The sequence below is a fragment of the Symsagittifera roscoffensis genome, chromosome 10 (assembly GCF_963678635.1).
Source record: "Symsagittifera roscoffensis chromosome 10, txSymRosc1.1, whole genome shotgun sequence".
Lineage (NCBI taxonomy): Eukaryota > Metazoa > Xenacoelomorpha > Acoela > Convolutidae > Symsagittifera > Symsagittifera roscoffensis.
In genome coordinates this window covers 29,581,508-29,605,160 of record NC_087071.1, presented here as the reverse complement: position 1 = coordinate 29,605,160, position 23,653 = coordinate 29,581,508, and the positions used below count along the sequence as shown (strand labels likewise).

The following is a 23,653-nucleotide window of genomic DNA, read 5'->3' as shown; positions in this document are numbered from 1 at the left end:
ACTATCAGCAGTAAATTTAAACTTTCATTTACTGATATAATATTTGAAGAACTATCTTCAATGACCTTTCATGGCGCTAAACCTATTATTTTTCCAATAACGATTGATAAAAACAACACCTGTCGTTTTCCCTAAGTCAGCTGTAAATTAAATAACAACTTGAACAATTGTTTTTTGAATATAAAGATGCAAAAATTAGTTAGTATAAATCATCTCATCATCCCAGCTTTATCACCTAAAACATAAGAGCAAATTTCAAAAACTAACAATCTTCAAAACTAAAACTCTCTAATTTTAAACTATCTAAGCTTATCCTTGCTTTCACTTAAATTAGTTTTATTTAAATAACAGATCATCAAGGCTTCCCTTGGATCTTTAATTTAAACTATATATAAATTTTAAAATTTTTAAATATCTAAATCTCTGATCATCAAGGCCTATTCTTGGATCAAATAGAACAATTTTGTTCTCCCCCTCCATATTTAATTAGTTTCTAACGACCTCAAACGTCGATTCACTACCCAACACTTATCAAAGACCCAAAATTAAAGTATATTTTTTTAAAAAAAACTTACCGTTTTAATTAGGATAAACACTGAAGAACATCTGTTACTCATCCTTCATTTGGATGACCCAGGTTAAAACAATTAAACTTAGTAAGTCATAAAATAGTATCTAACGAACTACTTGCGTTCTAATTATACCTGAACCCTGTGGATCGATTTACTACTCCAACCCTTGATCACAAATCACAACCCCTAAGTAAGATTAGGTAGGACAAGCATTTTTTTATATTTGGAAATTGTAGGATAAGCATTTTTGGTCAAATGCGCTAAGATGCAGTTGAAATACTATCTACAATTCAAAAACGTGCTTAACCGTTCTCAAATCAAGCAAGATTTTTTTTCGATGTCTTGACCAGAAACAACGTGAGCGACTTTTTTTTTAATGCTCGAGCAAAATAACCATTGGCAAATATATAAGATTCGAGTGGTTTGAGCGGTTTTTTTAGACAATTACGCTCAAAATCTTGCTTCAAAATGAGCGGTTTGAGCGGCTTTTGAGCGGTTTAAAAAAACGCTCAAAAACCGCTCAAGACTTGAGCGGTTCGAGCGGTTTTTTTAAGACAATTACGCTCAAAATCTTGCTTCAAAATGAGCGGTTTGAGCGGTTTTTGAACGGTTTATCTAAAAAAACCGCTCAAAAACCGCGCAAGATTTGAACGGTTTTGAGCGGTTTATCTAAAAAACCGCTCAAAAACCGCGCAAGATTTGAACGGACTTGAGCGGTTTTTCTAGATAAACCGCTCAAAAACCGCTCAAATATTGCGCGGTTTTTTTAGATAAACCGTTCGAAAACCGCTCAAACCGCTCATTTTGAAGCAAGATTTTGAGCGTAATTGTCTAAACAGACTGCTCAAACCGCTCAAATCATGCTTCAAATTAGGTAAAAAATCTCGACTCGGGAGTTTAAGATCGGTATTAGACTAATATGTTGCACGAATCTATGCGGCCGAAAATAAGATAGCGGGACGAGCAGACGGTGTACGTTATCTGAAATTACTCTATGAGTATAACCATTAGGTCATAACTCAGTAAGGCCAAAAAAGCGACAGCGATTTTAGTAGGTTAGAAAAGAGACCTTCCTCTAAGTAATTAGATGTTTTTCTCTCCCCCTCCTCCCAAACGGAAGCATATATTTTATAGCGTAACCCGGATGAATTTTTCGACTTTTTGTTTCGACCAAAGTGGTCAAACCAGATGTCATTTTTTGACCAAAATCGATAGTAGCGGGAATTGAAGTTCAAACTGAGTCGCAATGGGTCGAAACATAAGGTCGAACTGGATTTATAACGATTGGCCTTAGGTTTGAATAGCAAAAATGTATGCTATTGCCTGATTATAGTCAACAGGCTGTTTTTCTAGAAAAAATTAAAAATTAGCAGATGACTGAAAACAGAAAAATAGGGCAAACTCAAGTAAACGCAAGAGGGTTTGTATTTCGATTTGCATTTAGTGAGCTCAAACTAACACCAATTAGCATGTAATTTCAATTGATATGTGGCACACCTCTTTTTTGTTTGTATCGATTAAAAATTATAAGCAATTAATAGCTTCACTTAATTTTGAACCTTCTTCAGCAAATTTATTGACAAAAAACGATTGAAGGTAACCGTTTTTTAAATTATCTTCTGGCAAATCTGAGGCTTTTCCAATTATACCCGCTGCACCTCCCGCAAAAAAAGGTTTGTATTCAAAAGGAGGGCCGCTCAAAAAACAGGGACTTTTCTTTTTTACCAGAGTTATTTTCCCGGGTTGATAAATATTTCTAATCAGTAGTGGAGTTAGTGGTGGGATACACGTTAAAAGGTATACTCTTTTCCTCTTTGGTACTATTTCAAGAGAACCAGTTTTGGCTGGCCGAGCCTAAAATTGTACCTAAGGAACTTTTTAAGAAAATTTTTTAACCCGTGCTCTGAGCGAGTGGTGAGAGCAACTGACTAGATACTCAAAGGGGGGGGGGGGGGGTATTGTGTTGGTTAGGTGCTGACCTAGTTTTCTAACTTCCACCTAAAAGTTGGACCTATCAGAATTATCGTTTTTACTGAAGTTTACCCCAATTTTGGCAGCAGATGTTGCGAACAGCTACTTTTACAACAATGGATGGAGATATAAGAGATAATTTTCCAGGAAAAAGGCAGCCGATCTCACATTTATCTAAATTTATCCAGACTAGAAAAGTCAGTTGTATGTAATTTTGTCGTGTTTGTCTAAAAAATGCATCATTTCGTGTTCCGGCTTTTAGGATTTCTGAAAAGAAAAAAAAAACTGCTGTTTAGATATGGCCAAGAGTCTTGATTTTCAGCCGTGTGATTCATTTGTAGCATCGACTAAAGTGCTCCAGATTTCACACGCTGCTCAAGCAGAAAAATTACTCGATAGTCAAATCGTCGGAAAGGAATATGCACCAAGGTTAGAATCCACCCAATATAAGGACCCAAACTACTTGTCCCGTAATAAGTTACAAATATTGGTTGCTTGAGTTTTAGTTAAAACAAGACTGCTCGCATCAGCGCAAAGCCCTGAATATTCCAATTACTTTTTAAGGTCTGTGGAGTAGAGTTTGCTTTTAGAAAATGGGTTACAAGTACGAAAAAAAAACTAATTTTTTCGATAACCGTCTCCCCACACGTCATTCAAAGTACAAAGTGATATATTTTTTTCTATAGCGAAGTTTTAAATAGACCAATTTGCTCGAATCAGTTCAATTCAAAAAGATTTTCATGACGGACTTAATTTCCACCTACGCATACTTAGTGCGAAGTTTATTGAGCTTAATTTTCACAAAGTTGGCCAAATTGGCAATCTTTAAGCACCCATGGCTTCACGAAAAAATTTCAATGGAAATATAGTCGAGCTCAAGACAACAATACTTTTCGATTGATGGAACAAAATATTTCGTCAATTTGCTTATCAAAAATTCGACGTTTGTCTGGAGAAACAAAACCGCCGCAAAAACGAGAGTTCTTTCATTTTCTTCATTAATAGTAGGAACAATAGCATCAAACTTCCAGTTCTATTTATTATTGTTCTCAAAAAAAACATATCCGTTTTGACAAAAAATGTTACTCGTTGATCTCATCAATTTACTTTTCCCGAGAAAATTGTCCAACAAATCTAACAAAATTTCTCGCTTCAAAAATACTTCAAAACAGTTTGTTTTGTATTTCACCACTCAAGCTACAAGTGATCTACTTTGCATGTAGTAATGTATCGATAAATTGAATAGCTTGAATCAGTTTGATTTGAAATGGTTGAAGTGACCGTAAACGCTTAACAACGAATAAATGCTTTGCGCCAAAGTTTTTTAACTTTCAATCATAGTATTCAAAGGAGTTCAAATTCGTTTTTTTTTTGGTTATACCCTCCTAAATGTATAAGATTGGCAAACTAAATTGCGACTTGAAATTGAAAGCGCGAAAACGAGTGAAACAAGTAATTAAAAACCGCTGGCGTGCAATTAGTAGCTGCTCAATATGGAAACAAAAGTATATGGCAAATTTATCACTAAGTTTCCTAATCGAGCAGCTGCTAATTGCACGCGAGTGGTAATAAATTGTTTGTTTCACTTGCTTTCGCGCTTTCAATTTGAACTCGAAATTTGAATTACCAAACATATCCATTCAGGGGGCATAACCGAAAAATAAACCCAATTTCGATTGTATTTATGCTTTTATAGTACACCATTTCTCAGATTGAATTAAATGTTCTGTCGAAAATAGCTAATTGAAAAGTCAATATTTGTCTGCAATACATCAATTTGAGAGTCCGAACAAAAATAGCATTTTTCAGGAACTAAAGCTTTTCCTTTTGCATTAGCGTTTTGTTTGTTTATCAGTACCTTCCCTTTTTTTATAGTTTTCAAATGAAAGTATTCCAAATTTTCCAGTAAAATTAATGAAAATATTCGGCTTGTTTTTCTGAGGATGGTCAATTTTAGTGTTTCAACAACCATCAATAATGCTCTATTTTGCAATGATCTCATTGGAATTATAGGTTAACATTGATTAACTTGGAATAATTTCTGCGAGGGGGGATTGGTTATTGTTTGCATGGGCCGATTCTAGGATATTTTTTGTCAACTTTTAACATTTTTCCGTTTTTTCTTTGCTGTGCGACTTTATCTGATCGAAGAACATTCGGCTCATTGATAAAACAAATTATTATTTAATCAAAGTTGTGTTGCGATTAAAAAATGTTTTTCTTGAAAATGCTTTTGGTCTATTGAGGTCAGCAGAATCTATCAAGAAATTTATTAAAAGTAGTTAATAAGTACTCGGGTTCAACTCAAATAGTTTTCTATAGAGTTTAATTTTTTCTATCTTTGGAACTTCTTTTATTTAATTTCTTGTTAGGTACTGCTTTATCGCCATGGACCGAAATTAAAATTCTCAGCAAAACTCCGAAAAAAAGTCTACAGCAATATTTTTTTGATTTTAATAGGTTTGAATTATAGACAACCTATCAGAACTAAGCAATCAAGAGTTGCAGTTGCCTCAACGAAAGTACTTAAGTTTAGAGCTGTAACTTTTAAAATGACAGAACAAAAATCCTTCAAAAAATTGGAATCAGACGGGCACATGTTGCGAGGCTACCAGAACCGAAACATGATCTGTGTATGAACCTTCGAATAGCTGAAGGCGCCCATCGCCAGTCCACTGGAACAGTAGTTTTCGCAGTCTCTTGTAAAAAAAATTTTCGGTTTTCTGTTAATTTCGTTCAGCGATTAGAAGATTGTTACGGTTTTCGTAAGATTCTGTTTACTCGAAATTTTTCCTTCTTTCGGTCACTCCATCATTAAAAATGTCAAGAGTCAGAACTAGTGAAAAACTGGAGTCTTTTGTCAAACCTTTCGGATGGATAATTCTTGCTTGAATATCGATTATTGGTTTGCTTAAACAGATACACCATGAAGTGTTTTTGCTTACTGCGAAACAAAAAACTTTTAAAACAGCTCTAAATATGTTTCACAGAGATGTTTTTCGGGTAATTTTGAACTTGCAATGAACCCCAAATTTTAAAAGAAAAAAAATAACATGAGAGAACTCATTTGGACTCATTTTTGTGCAACTTTTCTGAACTAGAAGAGACAAAAATCGATGTCAAAATGAAAAATATATATAAATTTTGAACTTTTGTCGCGTTTGTAATAAAACTCATTTTCGAAAAAAATATATTCTAAGTACCTGGACTGAAGAAACTTTTTCAACTTAAATAACTGCTTTGGCTCCCCTAAGGTAAAATCAAGAGAAAATGATTTTGAAAAAAATCCAGATTCGCAAAAAAAATGTTTCTTGTTTGATTAATCTTTTAAGAGCGTGAAATAACCGAAGAAACCCCAATTATAGGCCAACTTGTCTTATGTATCTGCTTAAAATAGACATATTTTTAAAACTGCTGTTTGGAAATTATGCGAACTTTCTTTATCCGCCAATTCTCATAAACACAGGTCGAAGGCTTCCTCATAATTATTAATTAACAGCAAACTGCAAACACAACCAGATATTGATCAGAAAAAAAAACATATTTATAAAGTATTTTTCTCGAAGGGCGGATTTTTATTTAACAAATCAAAAACTATGTTGATGTTATTTAAAATTGAACCAACTTATTTTCCGTGCGTTCTCAAAGAACCCTGAAGACAAATTTCGTTCTCAAAAAACCCGAAGAAAAAAAACTGTTTATTTCAAGCAACTTTTGAAAAAATGAGCACGTTTTTTCAACAATCTGCATTCTTCGGCAAGAGGATGAGGGTTGTCACGTAGAGTAAATTAGCAACAACAAGTCAAAAACGATTCAGATTGATCACTGTAAAAAAAAAGACTTTTAAAAAGCCAGAGAAATCTAAACAGCAACAGTTGTTACAATTAGCGGCTCTTTTTACCCTCCTCTCTACCTCACATAAGGAGGGAGGGTACCTTCCCCAACTAAGGAGGGAGGGATGGTAAACTGGGTGGGGGGGTTAAACCGGGGGGCTGGGGGGGTTAAACAGGGGGGGGGGGGATAAACTGGCAAATTGGCAGCGGGTAAACAGGGCTTGGGGGTAAAGCAAACTGGGGTGGGGGGAAGGTGAACTGGAGAGGGTCTTTAAGAAGATATAGGACCAAAAAACAGACCAAAAAACAGATAATTAATTAAAAACCCGAACAAAAATGTTTGGCACAAGTTAATTATTATAATCGACGAAAGTTTTTTTTCACCAAGGTAAATTAATTGTCGTGGACAAGCCGCTAAGATTTCTTATAGTTTTTTCAAACATTTGACACTAGATACAAGCCTCCGATTGGATGCATGGACATTGTGGATTGCCGGAACGTTAAGATTTCGAGGAAACGAATAAAACGCGTATCTTCAACTCTGTCGTAGAATAAGTTCTTTCGTACCTTCTGACGAATGAATTGCTTACAAGCAGTTAACAAAGCGTTGTTTAAATCATGAAACTGCAAATCAATGTCTCGATTTTTTTGAGCTGCCCGCACCGAGAGCCCATGGACTCTGCTCGATTATAATCGATTACAGATGTAAAATTCAGACCACGAACTCGATTATGATTCCACTTTAATCGATTATTTTTGAAAACGTGACCCATTTGTTAACTTTGCAGGAAATCAGAATATATCAGAGGAATTCAAACAGAATATATCAGACAAAAGAAAACATATAAAATTTTATGTGAAATGTAACATTTTATGAAACGTAAGTAGCAACTGCACTAAACAGGAAATGAGATAACTTTGAAAAATTAACGTCTCGCAGAAATCCATTATTTTCGATTATAATCGTTCATAATTGATTACAGTGGAATAAATAATATGAAGAATATAAACTATTTTTATGGGATTATAATTGATTATAAGGAATTATATTGACTTTAAAATTTATGATTTTACTCTTTTTTTTGAATTATAATCGATTATTTTGTAAGTTTGTAGATACTGACCAGATTATGACAATATAATCGATTATGATCCATGGGCGCTCTGCGCGGTTAGCAACCGTACCCACGCAAATTGTGGAATCACACTGAAATAAAAATAAATGCAAATATTTTTTTTTCGTTTTCCAGAGTAGTGTTACCCTTATATCTGCAAAAATTGCTGTAGAAGAGCAAACGTAATAAAAACTTGTTTTTATTTATGTCTGCAATCATATCAATAATTTGTACCCGATTTTTAATGAATTCGCTAATGAAGAGTTTGTATATAGAGGCGGATCCGTAGATACCAGAAAATGAGATTGTAAAGTCGACCGACCCGACCTTACAGGCCAAATCATTATTTTTTTTGGAAGGTTGAGCCAAAAACGGCGTTTTTTTGGTACACGCTTTTTCTCAAATTTAGAATATATGGCAGTGAAGGCGGCGCTTTTACTAAATTTTCATAGTTGGATGACTGAAAAAGGTTCACAAGCTATTCGGTTATGAGGGGGTTATGAGAGGATTTAAGAATTGAAACCAGCTTCAAAAAGTTTCTGATTGGCTGAAATTAAAGGCTTCAAATCAAGTGAACCAAGCGCCCGTATCTGTACAAAACAGTCTCCCATACAAAACATACCAATAAAAAACAGTCCGAAAAATATTAGCAAAGTACAAAAAATAGTCCCATACAAAACAGTCTCAAAAAGTATTCCAAAAAACAGTCTCATTGATCGATGTGATAATTGTTCCAGACGCTGATGAAAAAATTTTTCTCGGATTAAACACATTTTGTTTCCAACTAATTCGGATAACAATTGGTAGTATAGCAGAGAAGTTAGAACAAACTAGATAACAGAATCGGCCACTTAAGAAAAAAAATAATATGCGAGCCTAAATTTGAAAAGATATTTCACCTGTGATCATTTTTCGTAAAATTATGGGGGTTTAAAGATTGCCATTTTGGCCAATTTGGGACAATTAACGCGCGATATATTTCGCGCTATTAACGCGTATGCGGTGAGTTAACCTGTCTTAGAAATCGTTCCAAATTGGTTGAAGCAATTTCTTTCCCATAATTGATTTGTTACTAGAAGCGGAATTTATCACTTTGTACTTTATATGGCGTGTGGGGGAAGTTTTTCACAAAAAAATCTCAAATTTTTTTAACGAAATTTGTTTCATTTTTTTTTAATTTAAATTTTTCATGTTATTACTGCTTCATATACCCTAAAAGGCAGTCAAAACATTCAAGGCTTCGTTCTAATACGAGCAGTCTTGTTCCTTTTGTTTACGCTCTGCTGCTCGACAAAAAAAAATCAACTTATTGTTGCCTTCTCAGTATTTTAGATCCTTTGATCTGTAGAGTTTGAGTCTAACGCTTTAATAAATATACCATGAAGCCTTTGATTTTTATCTGACTTGTTGTTCAATTTTTGAATCTCTGATCTCTAATCACGCTCATGTTTGATTTTTGAAAGCGTAGATCAATTCTGTCAGCGCCAAAAGATCAGGAAAAAAGTCTCAAATGGTTTCGGACTCCTTTGTATGGGAATGTCTTGTAAGGGACTGTTTTGTGTATGCACCATAGCGCCGCATCCAAGCGCATATAAGCTTGAGTCAATAATTTTTTTTGTGAAGATAATAATTATTTTAAGCACGAAAATTAGGTGTTTAAAATATTTTTAATCAATTGCCACCAAAATTATCTTATCTGTTTCTTATGAACTACAATGGTGCTGAAGATAACAAAACTTTTGAAAGTTAGATGTCTTTTGGCCCCTCTTGGTTAAGTAGCCCCAAAACAAGAGATGAGATTTACCTCCTCCTACAAGTTGAAAGATTACTGTGATAAGTGATAAAAAACTACACCAAAAATCAACAAACTATAACAGTGTGCTTATACTTAGGTGATAAAACAGATTGCATCTTAAGCTAAACTTTCCCTAGAAAAAAAGTTATAACTATTTAGATTTGAATGAGTTTTCAAACTGCTATAAATGTTTTCCAAAGTTTCGCGCGAGCCAATTTTTATAAAAAAAAAAGACAACAATATTAGCAACTCAACAGCAAATTCTAGAACAAAAGGAGCAAATAAAAGTCTTTATGATGATTTATAACATGGTTAAAACTGTTTTTATTGCCCAATAAATGAATGTTAGAAAATGGTCAAAAATTAACCGTTTAAAATCAAATTGATTGTATCGAACAACAGATATGGATTTTTCAATCTAATAAAGTTTTCTAAAAAAGATGACTATTTGATATGAAAAAGAGAGATCAAAATCGATTTTTGATTGGATATGATATTTTTTCTCAATTGTAGAAAAAATTGTTTGAAAATTTTTGTACAATAGATTTCTAACGATCGAAACTGGATGCGAGCTCTCATTAAATTTAATGTTCACTTGGCGCGAACTTTCGATTTAAGCAGAAGTTTCGTAATTTAGCCAAGAAAACTGTTTGCAAAAACTAATGAGCGGTCGTTTATTGAACGTTTTGAGCTCTGTTACAAACAGTTTTTTTGTCGAGAGCTGACCTTTTCTGTCTAAAATCAAAAATTGTTGGTAAAATATCAGACCCGTTTATCGGCGAAAGCACCATAGAAAATTTTTTGCTCGATTCAAAATGACACTCAGTGTTGTTAATCTGTTCCAACAGTTGTTTTTGTGAGTAATGTAACTGCTTAGATATTATCTGATACGAACCCCCCTGAAAGCCAATAGTCGTGTGATGTACCGGTTCACTTTGGAGGGGTATGCATATGGCATCTCAAAACCACTCGACATTGGCTGGGTGGGGTATCTTTATACAAGTCAACCTGAGCCAATTCAGGATGCATGCATAGATAGAAACGACATTGATGGTATGAAAGTGGGAACATCAATAGGTAATTATCTCCAACCTTGAATAGTTCCAATTCATACTTTCTGAACATTATCTTTCACCAGTACTGCTATTATCAAGAAAAACGGGCACACTGAGAAATGAAATAACTGTTTGATGTGTATGCACATTTTTTAACGTACCATTATTTAGACAACTGCGCATTCACACTGGTCAGTAAGCAGACAATTACTTTATTAACCAATCAGAGTTGAGACAAGGAAGAAACTATTATTTGCAATTATTTATTTCGTATCAGGGTTTTCTGCCAGCAACTTCAAGACTCCCTGCCACTTCTTGAGTCTTTGGTAGTGCAACAGTTTTATGCAAAGTTAACAGCCTGAGTTAACTATACATCATATAACTAAAGCGTTTTGATTCCTTAAAATCTGCTGTTTACTGTTCTAAAGCGTTGATGGGATAAGGGTTATAACCAAAAGGACTTTTGGATAAATGGTCTAAGTATTAATCGAGAATTGACAAAAAATTGATTTTCACAGGGTTTGTCATACAAGTGCTATCTTGACGTACGAGTATTTGTTTATGATGTTGAGCATCTTCTCCCGGGTCGAGATCCCTCTCAAAAAGCGCTCAAGATTTGAGCGGTTTGAGCGGTTTTCCAGCAAGATTTGAGCGGTTTGAGCGGTTTGGGCGGTTTGGGTGGTTTTTTTGGAAAAACCGCTCAAACCGCTCAAATCTTATTTAAAAAACCGCTCAAAAACCGCTCATTTCTTGCGGTGATTTTTGAACGGTTTTTCAAGCAAGATTTCAGCGGTTTGAGCGGTTTGGGCTGTTTGGGCGGTTTTTTGGAAAAACCGCTCAAACCGCTCAAATCTTGCTTAAAAAACCGCTCAAAAACCGCTCATTTCTTGCGGTGATTTTTGAACGGTTTTTCAAGCAAGATTTCAGCGGTTTTTGAGCGGTTTTTGAGCGGTCTTCCCGGGTCGAGGTCCCAAACTCAACGTTTCTCTTCTCTGCAAAACTCGAACGAACACGTTCATCCAGGGGCGACCAATATGTAGTAATTTTCCAAAAAGTGCCCAAAAACAGAATTTTTGACCAACTCTTCACTTCAAAAACCCCACCCCCCCCCCCGCGTAGACTAACGGATAGGGCGTCTGACTTCGAATCAGAAGATTGCGGGTTCGAATCCCTGTGTGGTCGACTTTTTATTATTAAATTTTGCGCCGTTTTTGAGCGGTTTTTTTAGATAAACCGCTGAAAACCGTTCAAATCTTGCGCGGTTTTTGAGCGGTTTTTTTTAGATAAACCGTTCAAAAACCGCTCAAACCGCTCATTTTGAAGCAAGATTTTGAGCGTATTTGTCTAAAAAAAACGCTCAAACCGCTCAAACCGCTCCAATCTTGCTTGAAATTAGGTGAAAAATCTCGACTCGGGCTCCGAGTGGGTCTACTCTTCTGATCATTTAGTAGAATATAAAAGAAAGCGAATGACGTCTATTGGAACTGACCAGCAGTTGACGTCCTATAGACAAAGCTCATCAGCTGTTCGCTGGTGCCCTGAAGGTCACTTCAGTACTTTGGACTTCAAGGCCGAACATAAAAGTTACATAAAAAAACTAAGGATTTTATTTGCTATAAGACTCTAAAGTCCAAAACTAAATTGATTTTTGACAAATTCTCATGCCCAATATGCCGACAGGAAGTTGACGTCCTAGTCCTAAATTTAGGAAAAATTGACTGATGTAACACCTGTACAGGCAATAAAAAATTGCTAAACATTTATGCTGATTGTTCAGGAAGTTACAAGTGTTCTGCTTGGTAATGGACATTGATTTTGTCCTTGAATACAATCTCCTCGTCCAGGTGGACGATTACCAAGCTTATACGAACCGTATTTACATTTATTCAGGTCAACAACAATTGGATATTTTTTGCAAACGAAGCGGTCCTGGCTTCCACGACGAAGAAAAAATTACTGTCAAAAGCAGTAGTAGATGTTATAATGTAATCATAAATGCGTTTATCAGCAACGAAGTTGTTACCAACATCAATTTTCTAATCTCTAACCGGCTTATGAGTTAAACTTTCTTCAGAAAATTATGATTCAGATAACCTTAACAGCTTTTATACGTAAAATTTTCCAAGTTTGTTATTTTTATTTCCAAAACTTTCTTTATTTTTCCCAGCCAATTTTACAGTAGTTTCAAAAAACCATTACACAACCCACTCTTTAATGCCCGATTTGCTACTTACAGAAATCCAAACTCAAGGAACAACATAATAACCAGCCACCTTATCCACTATACTTCATCGAGCTCATTTTTCAAAATATGGACAGTTTTTAAGCCCCATTTGCCAGGTCCCAATATACACCAGATCATCTCATATGCCGACCCAGCTCTTGGTCAATGCACGACTCTGCAACTCTTGCTGAGCCTCATATGGAAAGCTTTCAATGTCGTTGGCGGTATGTTTCAGGCTCGTGGTTTTCTCAAGCGGCTAAAACTTTCTCTTAGATCCATCACTGAGCAGCTTCGCCACATGGTCAACCACCTTCTTCAGGTCATGGGGTGCCAGTTCTGCTTTGAGTAAAAGTTTGTAATTTTACTTGACAGCCCATGGGAAGTCGTCATCTGCTAAACAAAGATCGGTGCGCGCTGCACCTGGCGAACGTAACGTTCAGAATCTTGTCGGGATCGCACTGCCAACAGAACCTCTTCGTAGGTGTATACGTCCAATTTCTGGTGAAATTCTGAAGCTTGCCTCTTCAACTTTTCCATCTCGAACGTAGGGCTGTTAGACAAAAGCATAAGCTTCGCAACCTTACGTGCGAGGCGGCGCTTCGGCTGTTCCAGATTTATGACGTTAATCTATGAAAAACGAAAGTATTACATGTGATTCCACGTCGGTTTCAATTTTGATAAATAGATCCCTTTGGAAGACATTGAAACTTTATATCGATTGATCTACCTGGCGTTTGAACTGATCAACAAGTGGAGCAACCCGGAAAACCTCGTTCTCAAATGAATTAACGAAGAGCAGTTGAGCCGTCACCATGTTTTTGTGTCCCGAAAAGCCAGCTGAACAACATAGCTCATATTGCTCCTCTTTAAATGGGTTCTGGCCTCTGTATAGTACAATTTCTTACCCTTTAATAGCCAGACTGGAATTCCGTGGGAGACGCGAGAACTTGACACTTTAAATTTGAGTCATCAAATCGAGTCATAAAATTTTTTTTTATCATATCACTGTTTTAGATTTAAAAAGATACTTACAGGCTGCTGGTTCTATGCTCAGCTCTACGGTATCGTCTTCAGTTTTTTCTTCTATGTTAACAATCGCCTGGACCACAGCATGTACCATGGTGTTGATGATCATTTTCTCGAGCATCCCTGTGCACGTGAACAGAAACATGACAATGGCCCTGAACAGGGTCAATTGTTCGTTGTGGGTCAAGGTTCCGTTTCTTTTATTGGCGCAATCATTCGACTTCAGGACATTCTGTAAAATGATTTCTTTGAAAGTCTCGTTTATTATCGGGTTTTCGGCTCGGGAATCTTTTCCAGGTTGCTAAAATTGAATAGGATTTAGTTTCATTTTTTGGTTTACCAAAACCTTCAGGCTTGTGTAATGTGAAATTATTTCTTCAACTTACAGTTTCGAATACATTATCTGGCTCTGCATGATCCCTTTGCGGCTTTCTGTGGGCTCGTCGATCATGTGGTCTTGTAATTTTGAGGGATCATGGGCTCGTGGTTCCGTGGGAATGTAGGTTTGCCTCTCATGGTCGTGCGGTTGTCTTTCAACTTCTCGATGGTGGGGAAAAGCCGATGGCCATGGAGAATTGAGGCTGGCACTGATGTACCATCGAGGGGCTTGAATGTACATGTCACAGAGGGGTATGTGGTTGCCCATATTTCGGCGGAATTGGCGAGGCGAAAGGAAAGGTCCCAGTGTTGCTCGCAAAGGGGTTGGGGGAGCAAATGATGTCGTCTCTGGTGCTGCGAGTGGTGACGGAGGAACAGGATGTTTGAAGGCACTGCAAATGGTGATGGAGAACTGAAAGGCACTGAACATGAGTTTTCGGCGTTGGACATTTATTTTGAGTCCGTAAGTTTTTACTAGATTGAGATGAAAAATGAGAGATGCAACTAATATTGAGCACAAGATGAGGATGAACTGACTCCAACTCCAATTTAGCGGCAAAGCTCTCATCGCTTATCAGCACCAATTTAATCGAAACACCAGGATACCAAGATAACAGTTCACCAAGGAATAGCTTCGACACTTTCTTTTTTGCACACCAGATGACAGTAGCATCTATGCAATAATTACTGCCTAAAGAAAAGACGGCTAATTGATAACGAACTGATAAGTGGAACTAGACAGTGCAGGTCATTATCAGGGAAAACTGTCATTAGTCAATTCTTGAACCAAGGCTCATTTCATTTCAATCATTCAATCGCTCCTCAGTTCAGCCATATATTAGAGTCTCTCATCATGCTAAGTAGAACTTTTCGGTTAAAGGAAAAAGTATAAGACCTCGATGCCGTCACTTCCATCAGGGAAAGTGCTGTATTTTTTTCATTAATCAGCGATTGGTGCGTAAAGATTGCATTGTCTGAGGAAAACGCAACAGCATGGAATATAAGTAAATTCCACGAACACAATGATACTTGTGTCATCAGCAGAAGGCGGAATTCGAGAAAAGATAAAATTCTGTTCAACCCCAGACGGCTGCACAGTGACTCGATGTTGTTTTTTGAACATGCTGGGAGTGTCAAAAAAGAGATTGTCATCATCAACGACCATTTCGTGTCCCATTGCACAGTTCGTTTGGTCGACAAACCTCAGGATACTGCGGGGAATGGAGCATCATGCAGTGGCAATTTATACGTTAGGTACTCCGAGTTGAGAAACGAGTCACAAAGCGAGTCAAGGAAACGAGTCGCCGGAGAATCACTGCCAGAAGATTTCATAAAATTCATGATTACAGATGCTGAGAATTCTAGACCCGAACAAAAACCCTCAGAGCTCAATAAAAAAAACAAGGAGGAAAAACCGCAAGAAGAAATTTTGGGTCACCTTGATTATTTTGAGTTGCCAGAAAGTGACATTCCTTTGAAGTTTGCTCGATGCATCAACGGTGTAATACAGGTGAAACTATCTAGCAACTAATCAAATGTGTAATTAATCTACTAATTAATCACATCCAACTATCCTTATATTCTGCATGATCATCGATTTCATCTGATATCCTGAAAATTGCATTTGCGGATGCAATTGATTCTTATTTTTTTTCGATATTTATTTTACCGTATTCTGTTTATACACCGTCTTCTGTTTTGTGGTTTTAGCTAGGTAATTTTACTGTATTCTTTTTTATACACCGTATTCTAGTTTGTGATTTTAGCTAGGATCGACTATCTTGCGCGCCGGAGAAACGTTTTGTGTTAATTATTTGAAATTCGATTATTCGAAAAAACGAGCATTTGCTGTAATGAGTTCCATCAAAAATGCCGATGTCACTCTGAGAATGCCTTCTGTATTGGCGGAGCTTGCTAAAGAATCTTTTTTGGAATGTGGCAATTTGTTTCAATTTCGTTGTTTTTCCAAAAGCAAATATGATTGATTCTTTTATTCTCTTGTGCTTCGTTTTAGAACAATTTGAATTGCGATCTGAGTGATCTTATTCCCTAATTGGCCAAATGTTGCGAAAGTTTTGGCAAAAATAAGATGCGTTGACTTGATGAGGAAAAAAAACAGGGCAAACTTTCATATTGGTTCCAGCTACACCAGTAACCAGAAAGGCCATTGGTTTATCATCCACACAGTGTGTTGCTAGTTTTTTGGGCAGTATAACCTCAGGACTTTTTGGATGGCATCAATCTTGGGATTCTGTGCTGGGGGAAAATGGGCTTTTTTGCCAGCAAGAAACGAACGTGAGCTATACACTCTGATCAATTATCTCAAGTTCAACGAACACAGAGATTTCCACATTAGCGCAATCCGATGCCATATAAATGCATGCCGTGGTAGATATGCCGTCGAGGATAACTACCGAGAAGTAATTAGACATAATACGGCCCAGTCCGCTGAGGATTTTTTTTATGACTTGGAATGAACAACTTGAACTGTTTATACTGTTTGTTGTCATGACTGTTTTCTTACGACTGTTTGTTGTTATTTGATCTCTTTAAATTAAACGTAATTTGCCGTATTCTTTTCACTGTATGCAGCATGTGTTAAGTTCTGAAAATTATGCCGCCCCGTCAAAGTTGCTCATAAAGAGTAAACTATCTATTTGGTGTAATTTGCTCATAGAAAGTAAATTATCTTTTTAAAAAAACTAATATAAGTATATCCGTTTCAGATAAAAAGATTAACAAAACTTGAAGAACTACAGCTAAAACACGTGGTTAATTGCACAAACAAAAATATGTTACCGAAAATTTTGCCTTATCAAACAATATTTGAAAACACCATAACTATTTTATTTGAATTAACTGATTGAAATGAACTGATTATTTTAAATGCGAGTTTACTTCATAAGTTTGTTCAATTTGTTCTTTTTGCAGGAATTGAGATTGATGACAGGAATTGGGATGGAAGTTGGGTTACAGGAATCGGGATCGAAGTTTGGTTACAGGAATCGGGATCGAAGTTTGGTTACAGGAATCGGGATCGAAATTTTATTACAGGAATTGCAATCGAAATTGGGTTACAGGAATTGAGATCGAAATTGGGTTAAAGGAATTGGGATCGAAATTTGGTTAGAGGAATTGAGATCGAAGTTGGTGACGAAGTTGGTCAGATCGAAGTTGAGATCGAATTGAGACTGGTAGACGTCATGTATTGTTGGTGAACCGTTGTTGGTGAACACCTGTAGTAAATAAAACATATAAATTAAAACGTTACCACATATAATCATATATGTAAAGGGAATCCGCAAACAAAATGCGGATTTCACTTACAATTTGCGGATTCCACTTACAATTTGCGGATACCACTTACAGTTGTGGATTCCGCAACGGCTCAATTTAACGATACAAAATTTTTATCATTTCTTTGTGGATTCCACAAACTGTTCTGGATTCCACAAATACTGTTGCGGATTCCGCAAGTTCGCCTATTTTTGGAGCGATTTTGAGAGGTACAATGATTTAGGTATTTGCTTGTCGAATCCAAAACAGCATAGAAGATCAAAGAAAAGTAGCAATGTTGAACCAATTTGGAACGATTTCCAAGACGGATTAATTCTACGCTTACGCGTTAATAGCGCTAAAAATATCGCGCGTTAATTGTCCCAAATTGGCCAAAATGCCAATCACTAAACCCCTCATAACTTTACGAAAAATGATTACAGTTGAAATATCTTTTCAAATTTGAGCTCAGGGCAACAATATCTTTTGAATGATATAAAACAAAATCCGTCAAAAATGGCTAGTTAAAAAGTCGAAAATTGTCTGAAGAAAAAAACCTACCCCGAGCACAAATATTCCGTTACTTTCGTTTCGAAAGTCGAAACAAAAACCAGTGAAGTAATTTAAAATTAGGTGAAAGAGAGAAATTAATGAATCGCAACATTCCCTTTTACGGGATTTTTTTTAGCTTACTACAAAACTATTGTTACAGCTCCTTTTCCCCCCGTCGAGGATGATTGGTTCATTTCTGTGAAACGCACTATATAAAAATAAATAAGAATAGCACTGTTGGTATGTTTAGGAATGTTAGTTATAATGATTAAAAGCAGGTAAAATGTATGATAGTTAGGCCAGGTTAAATTTATTACGACGGATTAAATAAAAAATTTTCTGATGTGGAAAAATGGAATTAAATTGAAAAAAAAATAATGCCCCTGAAGAGCATGCATAAGATTGTGAAATTAAATTAAATACTAAGATTGAGGAATTTTTTTCATTTTGAATGTTTGATTTTTGCTCTTTCCGTGTTTGATCTTTTTAAAATCAACGTTAAATAACTCGGTGTCTTCTTTAACGTTGTCATCAAAATTGTCGAGAGCTATTCATTGGTCAGTTGGGCAAAGAGAGAGGATGTCTCCCGGGTTGACCAAAAATGCTTATCATACAAATCTCATAAATGGGCAATTTCTTTTCATACAATTTCATACAATTCCATTCCTACAGAAAACTGTATGAAAACTCTATATAAAAACATTTTCCCATAAATGGAAATTCAATAATACGTGTTTTCTCCATAAATCAAAAAGTTGTTTTTTGTTTCTAAATTTTTTTTCTGGAAAACTTTGGGTTGTGTTTGCAACCGAACACAAGTGACAAAGACCTTGGTTGCTCAAAGCACCAAAGGTAGGATGGTCTTACATTTACAATGCATAAAAAACCGCCTGAATTGTCTTCCAGATGTTTCACAAATTATGATTTTTGATTTTTCAAATTATCAGACATTGATCAAGGCATACATAAACAAGCCATACAAAAGATGTAGAAATTTTCAGCGTTTTTTTTTTTGCGTACAAAATGATTTTTTTTGCGTACAAAATTCGATTTGCGGTTGAAAAAAAAAAACAAAAAAAAAATTTTTGGCGTTAATTTTCAAAATTACATGAAAAATTTTTGTGTCGCCATCAAAAAATGCCAGTCATACAATTTCCATATATGAAAATTGTATGGAAAGCATTTTTTTCAAAAAAAAAATATTTTAAATCAATTTTTTTTTGTCATCAGTCTGTTCAACTGTTCTCAAAAAGCCGCAGAAATGGTTTAATTTTTTTCTATTGTTTTTCGAAAATGTATGAAAATTGTATGACAATCATTTTCTCCATACACTTGATGTATGGATTTGTATGATAATGATTTTTGTTGTATGGAATTGTATGATAAGGATTTTCGGAGTATGGAGGTCAACCCGGGCTGACAGAGCGATGGAAATGATGTCCTCCGAATTTTTGTTCGTTGCATCCGAGGGATTTGAGGGATTTGGAGTCTTCATGATCGTTCGTTACTCGGTTGGGAAAAGTGATCCATCATGATGGGGTCTTCTCTAGATCCAGTTGATTTGTGTCCTAGATAAACAGCCTGTTACGATAAAATTTTGGTGGGTCAACGTTTCTAATCGATCTACATAACAATGTTTCAATACCGTTGGAAACGTTTGCCTTTGGTTCTATTGTGGCCTCGTCTGAAGAGTTGGATATCTCGTATGCCAGAAAAATCACTGTGGTTTCGGTTGGGTATCTCGGCGGAGTTGAATCTGATGGAATGGTGAAAAATTTGCACTCATGTGTTGTGATCGCTGAGATCAAAACTTCATTGCGTCTCGTCTTTGCGTATGCCGATAAGACAATCCGTGGTTTCATTTTCCAAACTGTCGTTACATTCGACAAAAACCTCAGATCTTACGTTATTCAGGCAGGAAGGCGGATCATTGATGGCTTTGAAGGGTTCTAACTCGTTAGTGTGCTCCATTATATTACGTTCCATAACCACGCCTGTACATAGGAAACCTTCGTCTATGTATTCCCATCACTACTATCTGACATATCCGAAGGAATAAAAATGAAATAGTCTCAAGTTTAAAAACCTGTGCTGGGAGTTTTTTTTTCTTCGTGCTTTTTGCCTTATTATGAAAATAATTCGAGGTCATTGTTATTATGCTGATGTTCGAAGAAGACAGCTCGATACCCTTTCTGGTTTTGGGGCCTGGTCTTATGTTTTCCTTGGTAAAAGCTAATTTCTTCTGGGTTGTGCGCTTTGTACCGACTTTAACATTATGATTACAAAAATACGAAAGCACAATTATCCCCTTGAAGGATCGAATATGAGCAAAGTTGAATTTTGACAAAACGATTTCTAAGTTTTTGATAATTTTTCCGTCGAGTCGTTCAACTGTAAATTTTCTTGAGTAATAGTTTTCTGATACATTTTCTCGAAGAAAAAATGTTCATAAAAGCTTTATTTTGTCTGCCGAAGTGGGTTGCCTTCAAAAGGACTCTGGAAAGGGATCATTGACAAAGAATGTTTTGAGGGAGGCGGGTATTCCGATTCGTATCCCATTTCTGGAGGTAAGTGTTTCTTTTTCGGAATCAGTTTGTCTCATACCACTCCTCGAATCGGTCGTCGGCGTTCCAGTCCGGTGCTATCTCCTTGATCAGTGGTTTTAATTTTCAAATCTAAACCTTAAAGATAGTTTTTGAAAAAATCCACTGCACAAACAACCCCTGAAAGCTCTTGATTGTTTGTAAACTTTTTAGTTTCATGAGCGATTGAAAAATAGAGACAAATGAAACGATCTTCCGATAATTCCCATGAAGTTGTTCAAGGGATGCATTGTGTCTACTATCTGACGCGTCAGCTTTTTTCGCGCTTTTGGTTTAAAACAGAAGTAAGTTTTTCCTTTAAATTCAAGATATTTTGTTTTTTACCCAAATGACTATGTGTGACTATCGTTTCATTCGACAAAATTTTTTTTTTTTTCGATAGAAAGTTCTATGAGCTTCTCAGACTTGATAAGTTGTGCGTTGAATTTAACATATTTGTTGAACCAAAGAACGATCCTAATTCTTTGGGATTATCTAGGATAGGTATAACTTTTTTCTTTGTGTTTATAAACCATTTGAGAGAACCTTATTTTCGTAATCTTTAATCCGGGCCATTTAAATTTTTCCACAAAAAAATATCGTTTTGACCAATTAACAACGAAATTGTAATTGCTAAGGATAAAGTTTTATAAACAGTGTTTTCGTGATCTAAGAAGCTTCTTTTGGAAACATTTAAAATATCATGAAGGTAACGTTTTATAAGCGGGATTGTTCCGATAGTTGATTCATGACCCTCTGAAGTTTTTTCACCATGTCCCTTAAAATACCGTTATAAACTGGTAACTTCAGTAATTTTGCCACCTTTGCGCTCAAACTGCGTTAGTTGCTGATAAAATCATCTAAGTAAAGTAGGCTTAGGAGTTTTTCAAGTCTAAGTTAGTAAATCAAACTTCTCCAACAGAATCATTTGAGATTTGTGCGGCATTGTTTTCTTTTGTTCTCGTATGTTTAGCTTTTAACATTTGTTCTTGATTTGCTGTTGATTGTCTAAAGCTAGTTCAATAATTTTTAAATTTATTTTATACTGGTGATAATGATTGACTGATAAATCTATTTTATTCACAGTTTTCCTGCTTTTAGATGATTCCTTCGGATTTGAGTCCAAATAGTTCAGATTCGACTGGTTCCAATACGCGCAGGGAAAGCAGTCAAACTTTTAAATGAAATAATTTACGCGGCTTGTTAAAATCTGTATTTTTTGTCTGGCTATTGAAGTTTCCAATCTGAAAGAAAAAACTGTTTGGGAGGCCCGAAGATGAGCTCAATTTTATCTGTCTTTTCCGCCGGAAGCCGGAAAAATTAATATTTTTAGACTTATTGAATTTTTTGATCTGGAAGTGAGGAAAGCGTTTGCGGGAGGCTTCACTTCACTCTTTTGGCAAGTTATCATTTCCAGTCTTAACCTTCTCGTGACCATCGGTTCAGAAAAAATGATATTTTTCATAAAACCAATCGTTTGAAAAAATTGGGGATCACTAGTTTGACTTTGATGTTCATGGCGTTGTCGGTAAAACCGCAAAACAAGTCTTTTGTCGATTGATCCAGCGTTATAAAATTAAAAACAAAGGCCTGGTAATTTCAACTTAAGAAGGTCTTTCCTCTTAAGAATGCTCACAGGGTTAGTTTAGTCCATTTTTAGTATCAGATTTATTTGATTTTTCTTTTCGAGTCAAATTTCAAACTGTGTTTTGAGTAAATTGCTGTCCTTGTCAAAAATTCAAGTAAGCTTTAGTATAGAGTCATTATGCTCTATTCAGATTTTGACCATGCGTTTATCATTCAGCAACGTTTTCTAATGAAACGGCCGCTCTTTCTATGCCGTTGATTCGAAGCATTATTAAAAGCATATTTTATCTAAAGTTTGAGTATTCATATTAATTTCAGTTTTACATTGAAACTAACTTTTTTTGATATTGTGAGCTCTGTACTTATGTGATGCACTTTTTGAACCTTTCTCTACTTAGCACCTTTTTATGTCGGGAGAACTGCTAAGTGTCCTTTGGAGAAGGCACCGTCGCATTTCAGACATGTAATACGGCCGATAAGTCACATTTTTCGCCATTTCAGCTAAGACTCTTAACATTGTTTCAAAGAATCTCTGTCTCGTTGTTTTCTACTCACTTTTGTGCCTTTCAAGTGTGACATTCGTTTTTCCTACAAAAGATATGGATAAATTTCGAAGGATATTTACTCCTTTGAATTTCTGACCGACAACTTTTTTTGTTTCATTTCCGAGAGCGAGATACAAAATAGAATAGAGTTTTTTGTCTGCTGAGTCAATCCTCATTCGGTCCAAAACTTGGTCTCGGTCTTGATAAATGCTTTTCCTTCGTCGTCAAAATTTTATGTTCGCCGATACTTCTCTCAAGCTCCACTGTTTTCTTAGTTTATGTTTCGCCATTTGTCGGATTCTCAAGTGCGGGAGGTTTTAGAAGGTGTGTTTTAGAAGGTGTATTTTAGAAGGTGTATTGGGTTAATTAGATTCTCGATACCCAATTGTTGTTTTTTTGATCACCCTTAGTTGAAAATGATTGATCCACTGTTTGCTGCGCCTTGATCGTAAAAACTCAAAAAGGTAAGGTGTGAATTAATCTCAAAATTAAAACATTAAAAAGTGACAAAGCAATCGCTCTACTGAGAAATTGAATATATCAAGGTCAAAACAAAAAAAGACCCGTTTTGTAACTAAAACTGAAGTGAATTAAGGAAAACAAAAAAATTACAGCAACCGTATTTTCTGCTGCAATTTTTTTTCATTTATCTTAAGTTCTATTATAATTGTCAACTAGATGTACGAGCGAAGAATTAATCAGCCGGTAATAGAGTATCACCATTACATAAAAAAACACAATTACTGAAAACAATTAACAAACAAAAAGCTAATACATGAAAATAGCTTGAACGATATGAAATTACCATTTTTCAGGAGCAGATGGCAATTTGGTTCTATGGTTTGGACCGATAAACCGATACTGCAATGCATTCGTTCTCTACTATCAGGGACATTGTCAAAATGCCATGGAAGGGACAAAAACCAGCGAGTATTCTGTTGGAATCTGATCTAAACTACATTTTATGATTGGATAAATTAGATATTTTACCAATGTAAAGTATTTAATATTAACCAATCATGATCCATCTAACTAACAACCCACTTATTTGTAAGTGCTGAAGTTACTTGTAATTTCAGCACCAGAGAGATTTGAATTTAACTTAGAAATTAGTTGGACTCTCCCGAGCACTTCAGCAGCCG

The 23,653-nt window shown here is 35.8% G+C and overlaps 1 long non-coding RNA gene across 1 annotated transcript in view; it reads left to right on the top strand.

Annotated features, from left to right (window-relative positions):
- LOC134855598 (uncharacterized) overlaps positions 1–23,444 on the top strand; it is a 31,125-nt gene extending 7,681 nt beyond the window's left edge. Inside the window, exons 2-4 of the long non-coding RNA XR_010164513.1 lie at positions 2,114–2,168; positions 10,164–10,363; positions 23,327–23,444. This is a non-coding gene — a long non-coding RNA (uncharacterized LOC134855598). The remainder of the gene's footprint in view (positions 1–2,113; positions 2,169–10,163; positions 10,364–23,326) is intronic.
- Positions 23,445–23,653: the final 209 nt, after the last annotated feature.